Source organism: Chelonoidis abingdonii, chromosome 1, assembly GCF_003597395.2.
Source record: "Chelonoidis abingdonii isolate Lonesome George chromosome 1, CheloAbing_2.0, whole genome shotgun sequence".
Classification (NCBI taxonomy): Eukaryota; Metazoa; Chordata; order Testudines; family Testudinidae; genus Chelonoidis; species Chelonoidis abingdonii.
This window is the reverse complement of record NC_133769.1, coordinates 246,693,930-246,702,205: the sequence shown is the minus strand read 5'-3', so window position 1 is coordinate 246,702,205 and position 8,276 is coordinate 246,693,930. Positions and strand designations below refer to the sequence as shown.

Here is an 8,276-nt window from a genome sequence, read left to right as displayed (position 1 = left end):
CAAGAGAGAGATAGGTGGTGGCTGGTTATATCTTGCAGCCCAGATAGGCCTGAGTGGGCTTTCTTGACTCCACAGTACAGGACTCCGTACTGAGTATCTGTGAGTGATGCTCTTGGTGATGATACAGTGGTATGTTCCAGGAACAGCGAGCAAGAGGAAGTAAGGAAAGGTCCTAGCCCAGAAGTGAACACCCACGGAGCCCAGAACCAAGCCACTGGTAGGGCAACTACAAATCCATCCATTGCCTGGACCATTGATCTCTTACTACGGAAGCCTAGCACTGAGCTAAGCTGCATGGTCCATAGTCCCCAGACTCTGAGCACGTATGTTTCCCGCTATCTTAACAGGACTACAACTCACTAACGAATACTGATGAAGTCGCCTGCCCTTACGAAATAGGTCAGGGCAGAACCAGGTGAGAACTGAAAGAGATACCCAGATCTCCAGAGAAACGGCAGAACCAGAGACATCACAGCCTCTCGATCCCAACCAGTTTTTGTGGCCTCTAGGGGTAAAGATCCCGCAAGCGGTTCTCGATGCAGTGAGATAGACAACCGCAGGCATCGGTACCCAGCTATATAACTTTCCCATAAGCTGCTGGCAAACCAGTACCAAGGAAAGTAAGCAGCCTTTTTTGGCTGGTCATAAGCCTCCAGAAGATGGTTAGGGATCAGCAGCAAACGAAGACCTCCATAAAAGTCTTCACGGGGATGGCCATCGATGGACTTGGACATAGTTCCAGAGGCATCGCGATCCCTTTCTTCTGAAGGAGTGTGTGCTCTGGGGAGAGTGTCCCCATCGAAACATCTTCATAGAGTCTCCGCTCTAACTACAACAGTGGTACCAATATACTTGATTGAGGACCAAACACCAGGCAGACCTAAGGGCTGGTCGTACCACTACGGGTAAAATCGATTTAGAGTACGCATTTCAGCTACGTGAAAACGTACTGAATCGGAATATCTAAAATCGATTTACATCACCCGTATCCTCAACCGCGCAGGATCGAATGTCCGGGCTCGCCATGTACGATTCCGGAACTCCGTGGGGTTGGTGGAGTCCGGAATCGATCATCTGACGAAGTGGGTATTCACCCACAAAAGCTCATGCTCCAATACATCTGTTAGTCTATAAGGTGCCACAGGATTCTTTGCTGCTTTTACAGATCCAGACTAACATGGCTACCCCTCTGATACTTTCCAAATCAGAGGATCTCTCACAGACCACGCCCAGGACAGCAGCCCGCTCCTATACTGAGGGGTCTCCAGCTTGAACATCTTTCCTCATCTCAACTGTTTCAGTATGTCACAGGGAGAGGGGAAATCTCTCCAGCCCCAAACCCTATTATCACATAAGAGAAGAGGCCAGCTGGGATCCCTCATGGTGACAGCAGCGGACAGAAAGAATGAAGCAACTCAAATCCAGGAGCAGTGGAAAAGAAGCTGCTGCTCTTGGGCTGCCTGCAGTTGAGGAATGTGGAAGAGTAAAGAAGCTTTTCCTCCCCCAAAACCATTCATTTACAGCAGAAAATTAAGACAAGCAACCTCGCCCCAAAGATACTCCCCTATGATGAAAACACAAGCAACAGTGGCAATTTGATAAATGATGGATGGTGATACATGAACTCTATCCTTTTTATGGGTGGTGGGGGCTTCCAAGCAGAAACCACCCTCCTCCAAATATGCTGGACCACCAAGGATGTCCAGAAAGAAGAAACAAAACAATGAAGAATTTAATCTGCTTGATCTTTTTGCAGATATCTTTAAACATTCTCTCTGGGATGGTCTTTTCTTTTGCACACACAGCATTAACTTCACTTGTTACGCAACTCACTGGCTGGTCAAGAGTGGGGGGTGGGGAATACTAGTCCATTTTTTACTGAAATGACATAAATTAGTCATACTGGTTTGCTGCGTGCAACAGTTTCCAACATCCCACTTTTTCCAGTAAGCTGACATTTAGACAGTTCAGACTTCCCTTTAAAACACTGAGCTATCTGGAGACATGCTCTTTTCTGCCATTTACAAATATTTCTGTAAACTCAATTTTTACAGACAGACAGATACACAAAACCAGTGGTAAAGAGCAAACAGCGTATAGAAAAGCCATAGATATTGAGAAAATCTTTAGATTTGTGTTAGAAAATACTTTTGTTTAGTAAAACAATGTAAGATACGACCACCAAAAATTAACTGCAATACTTTGTCATGCCTAAACATGATAAGAACTAGTGTTTCAGGTTCTGCGCCCTACTCTACAGGAAGTTGTAAAAGCAGTTCCTCAGTCTGAGTGAAGCTAGATGTTTAATCCCGGTTAACACAAAGATTGGAGGATGGCAGAAATCTAATTTATCATCATGTAGAAATTAAGCTGTAGCATGAATATGGAAAAAATGAGTAAATTGGTTAATTTTTTAAAATGTAGACGTTACCTTTGACTACAGTTAAATGACTGAGGTGATACACAGACAATACCCTAAGTTGCTCATTGATAAAAAATTATAGTATGTGCCCATTCTTCTGTGTTATATGGAGCAAGGGCTTGAAATGTATTAACTCCTGGATTCAGAGAGGTGCCTTTGGTTGTTGCTGTGAAAATTCACCCAGATATTGGCCATTTATAAGCCTCTGAAAATGACAACTGGCATTTGCCCTGTAAAGGTTGTCACAGACTTGATGCTAAAATCTCTGAACATTCCAACTGCACTGAGCATGTTCCCATGCTCACTGGCCCACTACCTGCACTGAGCACGCTCCCAGTCACCACCATATTTGAACTTTAGATCAGATATAGACACAGGCCTAGCAGCAGCGTTCCCACCTGCACCCATTTTGGCATAGAGGCTGTCATGCTGGAATGGAAGCCAGCAAGAGACTATGAGTTCTAGTCAGAGATGGAAATAGAACGCAGTCTCTCTTATGGCAGACCCAAGTCCAATCAACTACTCTGTCTTTCTGAAAGAATGTTCCAAGTGTATGTGCTTGGCTGTGCTGTCTGTCACCGCTAGACTCCCCTCCAGAATGAGGAACAGAACCCATGACTCTTGATTCCCACAACTCCCTAGCTGTTTTGCAAATAGCAATATAAGCCAAAGGCAATGTGTCTGTCACACAGACCTTCAGTGGCTGGTCCATATAAAAAATGCAGTGGTGAAGGGTTGTGCCATGGATCTCATGGTCCTAGGTTCAAACCCTGATGATGACCCATGCACAGGGTCAGCATGGTTCCGCATAAAGAAACTTTTGGTTTTTTCAGTTTCCTTTAATAAAACCTAGGAACTTACATACAAATACCGACATTAAAGGGCATTAAGGTTGCAAGGTCAAACACTCAAAAGTCAGAAAATGCAAGAATTAAGGTTACCCATGCAACCTTTAAAAAGATCAACTCAAAGAGTATTATGGTTTAGCCCAACTTAAAAGGTACAGTCAGATAATATTTAGATAAAATCCTCATATTTCAATAAGGTCAATAGAAATGTTCAAAGAAGCTTTAGACAATTATATGGGGAAATAGTGGAAAATCATAATGAAGTCAGCAGGATTCTCCATGGGACAGGGGTTAATCCACACAGCTAGTAGGACCGTGGTCTTAGTTACCCACAGTATAGTTCTCGGTACTTGTTTGTTTACATATCTGTTTTTATCTTGAATTGCATTTCAATTTATTTTTATTTAGTGTTTCTATATTTGTGAACCTTTGTATTTTTAGACTACAATAGAGAAGACTCCACAAGTCCAATCATATTACCCATTACAGCAACTTCTTTAACTTCTGTTTATTTTTATTTTTTTAAAACCACTTTCCTGCTACATTCTGTTCATTGCAGATTTTTTTTAACTTTAATTTGCAGTATTCATGTCAGAATTCTCTCTTACTAAGAAAAAAAACCTGATCAGATTAACACAAAATCCTTCTGCTCTACTCCAGCATTTTACAATTTGCATTTTTTTTTTTTAAACAAATCCCACTCTCTGTGAACTGTATCAACATGAGTCTTTTTACACCAGCTAAACTACACAGACAAATTACTCAGGGTAGCACTTTTTAAAGAATCTGTTTAGAAGAGGCAAGCTGTAACACCATGTTTAGATGCCAAAACAGTTTTTGAAAAGTGACAAAATTTGAGTTGGACTAGTCCATGAGCTGGAATGCTGATGTAAGGCGTAAACAACTGTATAAATCATAGCTATTCGATCTGAGCACGACCATTTTTAAACATATGTAATAATATGGCACAGAAAGCATAAAGAAGTTTCAACAAAGTATTACTACAAATTCCAATTTCAGAAGTACATAAATTAACAATGGTACATGGATAAACTCTTTCAATATACAGTCTGTCGCATCTTACGTGTATTTAACATGCGCGATTTGAGCTTTATGCTGTTGGCAAAAACAAAAACAGAGAAAAATAATTTTAATACTGTACCTGTAGCGCGGGCGATTCCGCCCATCATTACACTCAATGTAATTTTGACTATACGCGATTTTCGCTTTACGTGCTGACTGCGGAACGTAACCCCAGCGTAAGATGCAACAGACATGTATAGTTCATTACAATTATACATTACGGCAAATAAATATTAGTATACAGCAAGACAGGCAATAAGGACTAGACCCTCCAGTAGCAACTCCATTTCTTATATGAGATTACTGTGAGTATTTCCAAGGCTTCTAGTAAAAATTTGTTTGGCTTTATATTTAAATGCCAAGGCAATCTTTTTTTTTTTTTTTTTGGCCCTCTGGGTGGTCTCTTAAGACAGGTTCACTGTATGTCATAAAGCATGAACTGCTTGTAGTATACTTCTATGATATAAAGTGTAACATATGTAGGGTGACCAGATGTCCCGATTTTATAGGGACAGTCCCGATATTTGGGGCTTTGTCTTATATAGGTACCCATTACCCTCCATCCCCAGTCCAGATTCTTCACACTTGCTGTCTGGTCACCCTAAACATATCTGAATGCATTTTAAACGCATTAGCAAATACTGCAAGGCTAAAAACAAAGGCAATGAAATCCGCTGTGTCTTACTAGAACACACCGGCTGTTGACAGACTTGTTGCAGCACTAGAAAGACTTTCCAATAGATTTAAGTCCATTTAAATTTTCAGAAAGTCATTCTGAACAAATAGATTAAATGCTGTCGGGTCACCGCAATGTCCGCTGGTGGGTGATGTATTTATTTATATTCTCCATTACAACAGAGAGGCAACATTATTTTAATTGGAGAAGAATCAACTTCCTCAAAGGTCTAGCTCTGGACAATATTTTTATTTAAACACACACTGGCCTTTACCCCCTTTCATCTGAAAAGCCATGTAATTCTTCATAGGTTTTTTATTTTTAATCTAATTTTCTATTGTACTATAACACAAGCAGCACAGTCCTAACAACGCTTCAATGACAAACCAGTGTGTGCACTAGATATGGCAGGGGTTGGCAAACTTTTTGGCCTGAGGGCCACATCTTGGTATGAAAATTGTATGGTGGGCCATGAATGCTCATGTAATTGGGGTTGGGGTGCAGGCTCTGGTGTGGGGCCAGAAATGAGGAGTTCAGGTGCAGGAGGGGGCTTTGGGCTGGAGCATGGGGTTGGGGTGTGGGGGCGAAGGCTCCGGCTGGAGGTGCGGGCTCTGGAGTGAGGCTGGGGATGAGGGATTTGGGGTGTAGGAGAGTGCTCCAGACTGGGACCGAGGGATTGAGAGAGCAAAAGGGGGATCAGGGCTGGGGCAGGAGGTTGGGGCACAGGGGTGGTGAGGGCTCTGGCTAGGGTGCGGGCTCTCGGGTGGGGCCAGAAATGAGGAGTTCCGGGTGCAGAAAGGGGTTCCAGCCTGGGGCAGGGGTGCAAGCTCTGGGCGGCGCTTACCTCAAGCAGCTCCTGGAAGCAGCGGCATGTCCCCCCTCTGGTTCCTATGTGGAGGTGCAGCCAGGCAGCTCTGCATACTGCCCTGTCCGCAGGCACTGCCCCTGCAGCTCCCATTAGCCGCAGTTCGGAAACTGCAGGGATGGCGGTTGGGGTGGAGGCAGCCCCCTGGCTGCCCCTAAGCATAGGAGCCGGAGTGGGAACAAGCTGCTGCTTCTTCAAGCCTCGGCATCCACGTGCAGTGACCTCAGACCCTGCTCCCTGGCTGCAGTGTGGGAGCAAGGCAAGCAGGAGCTCGAGGGCCAGTTTAAACAGGCTGGAGGGTCAGATGTGGCCCCCAGGCCATAGGTTGCCACCCCTGAAATATGGCGACAAGCATTAAATACAAAATATACATGCACACGTGAGAATAGACTCGATTTCAAGCAATAAAATAGAAGTATTTTCATATATATTCAGGCCCTGATCCTGTAATGGCCTGTACACTACCAACTGCAGGATTGAGACCTGAAATTGCTCATCATTTCCCCTCACATCTACAACACTTACTTCTGTTATTTTTCCTCTATCCTATCTTCACACTACAGTTTATAAGCAAGGACCGTGATTACACAGTACATAAGCACTTGATTGGAGCACTTTGGGCATTACTGCAATACAATTAATAAAGAACAATATGGTACCTACTAAAGCATTCAATAATTCAGGATAACAAGACTGAGCGATAACCATAACTCCCAATTTGTTGAGGTTAGCAGTGCATGCAGAGAAGTCATTGGAAATCCCTGTTTCCTGCACTTCCCCAGCGCTGAGACACAGGGATATACATTTAGTACAAAAGAGCCCAATTCTGACTGAGGGCCTTATATCAGCATTTTTCAAACTTCAGGTCCAGTTGGCATTACTGCCCAGGTAAGGCAGGCTAGTGCCTACCTGTTTTGACACCACGCTGCACCCCGGAAGTGGCCAGCAGCGGGTCCAGCTTCTAGGTAGTGGATCGATGGGGCTCCATGCACTGCCCCCACCCCAAGCACCAGCTCCGCACTTGGGGGAAAGGAGCCTGTGGGCGAGAGTCACGCGCCTCCACCTAGGAACTGGACCTGCCACTGGCTGCTTCCAGGGCGTAGCGCAGTCCACGGTGCAAGGACAGGCGGGAAGCCTGCCTCTGCACGCTGCTGGCCAGGAGCTGCCAGAGGTAAGTCCATTCCCCAACACCAGCCCTGAGCCCCCCCAAACCTGGAACCCCTTCCTGCACCCCAAATCCCTCACCACCCCACCCCAGCGCCCCTCCTACACCCAACCCCTTGCCCCATCCCAGAGCCCCCCTCCCACACCCTGAACCCCTCATTTCCAGCTCCGTTGGGTCATGAGTATCAACAATTTTCTTCAGCTGGGTCCGCAGACAAAAAAGTTTGAAAACCACTGCCTTAGATGCTGTCATAACATAAAACAATTGTGCTAGAGGCTTCAATTCTGCATCCCACCCAGCAATGCGGCCCCCCCCCCCATCCCACTTGCCATCCGACCGGGCAAAGCCCCCCTCCCGCCTAGTTAGGAGTTCCTTGTTTAGCCCTCACATTGTGCTGGGCGCTGCACAAGACACTGAATCAAGCGAGTCCCGGCACGGAGATCCTCGCAGCGCTTGGGAAGCCGCTGGGCGGGGCGGGAAGCAGGCGAAGGCTGCGGCCAGACCTGGGCCCAGCCCCAGAACAACCCCTCAGAGGCCAACCAAGCCTGAGCTCGGGGAAAGTCGGGCTCCGCGGGAGGCCGGCGCGGCTGGGCGGGAGGGAGAAGTGAGCAGCCCCTAGGACCTGCTGCGCGCCCCAGCGGGCCAGGAGCGGGCTCGGCACAGCCCCAGCCCAGGGAAGGGGAGGAACAAGGGAGGTTTCTCTCACCCACTTGCAGCAGGAGACTCTCGGGGTCTCCGCTTCTCTTCCTCCCCAGCTGCTCGGGCAGGGTGTTGCCAGGGGCTCAGCGCCCTCCGCCTCCGCAGGTTATTGTTGCCGGGGCGGCTTCTCCCCCTGGGCCGCGCTGGGCTTGGAGTTTCCTGCCTGAGTCACTCGCCCAGCAGGGAACGGCGCAAGGAAACACCCTTCCTGCCGCTCCAGCGGCTCCTCCTCCTCCCGCTGCCCCCGGCGGCCTCCCGGCCCTGCCTCCCCGCACCCTGCAGGGCTCCTCCTACCCCGGCTGACACGCAGGAACCACGGCTGGCTGCCCGTGCTGCGGGGCAATGGCACTGATGTGCTTGGCCCGGGGGCTGGATTCCTGGGCAGAGGGGGCACAGGCCCTCGCTGCTTTGCTACAGCCAAAGTCCCGCACGGGGTGGGGGGGGAGCAGGAGGCAATAGGGAAAATGGAGCTCTTACTCTTCCACTGAGCTGGGCTGTTGGCAATACCTTCAGAGGGA

At 47.3% G+C, this 8,276-nt stretch overlaps 1 protein-coding gene across 8 annotated transcripts in view; it reads right to left on the bottom strand.

The window, feature by feature from the left end:
* CYFIP1 (cytoplasmic FMR1 interacting protein 1) overlaps window positions 1–7,995 on the bottom strand; it is a 136,550-nt gene extending 128,555 nt beyond the window's left edge. For 5 of the 8 annotated variants that reach the window (XR_012654870.1, XM_032776121.2, XM_032776122.2 and 2 more), the window contains exon 1: window positions 7,766–7,971. The gene's annotated coding sequence lies outside the window, so the exon portion shown is untranslated. Of the gene's footprint in view, window positions 1–5,873; window positions 6,229–7,765 lie in introns of all 8 variants that reach the window. The other 3 variants (XM_075060871.1, XM_075060879.1, XM_032776118.2) reach the window with 3 other exon arrangements.
* Window positions 7,996–8,276: the final 281 nt, after the last annotated feature.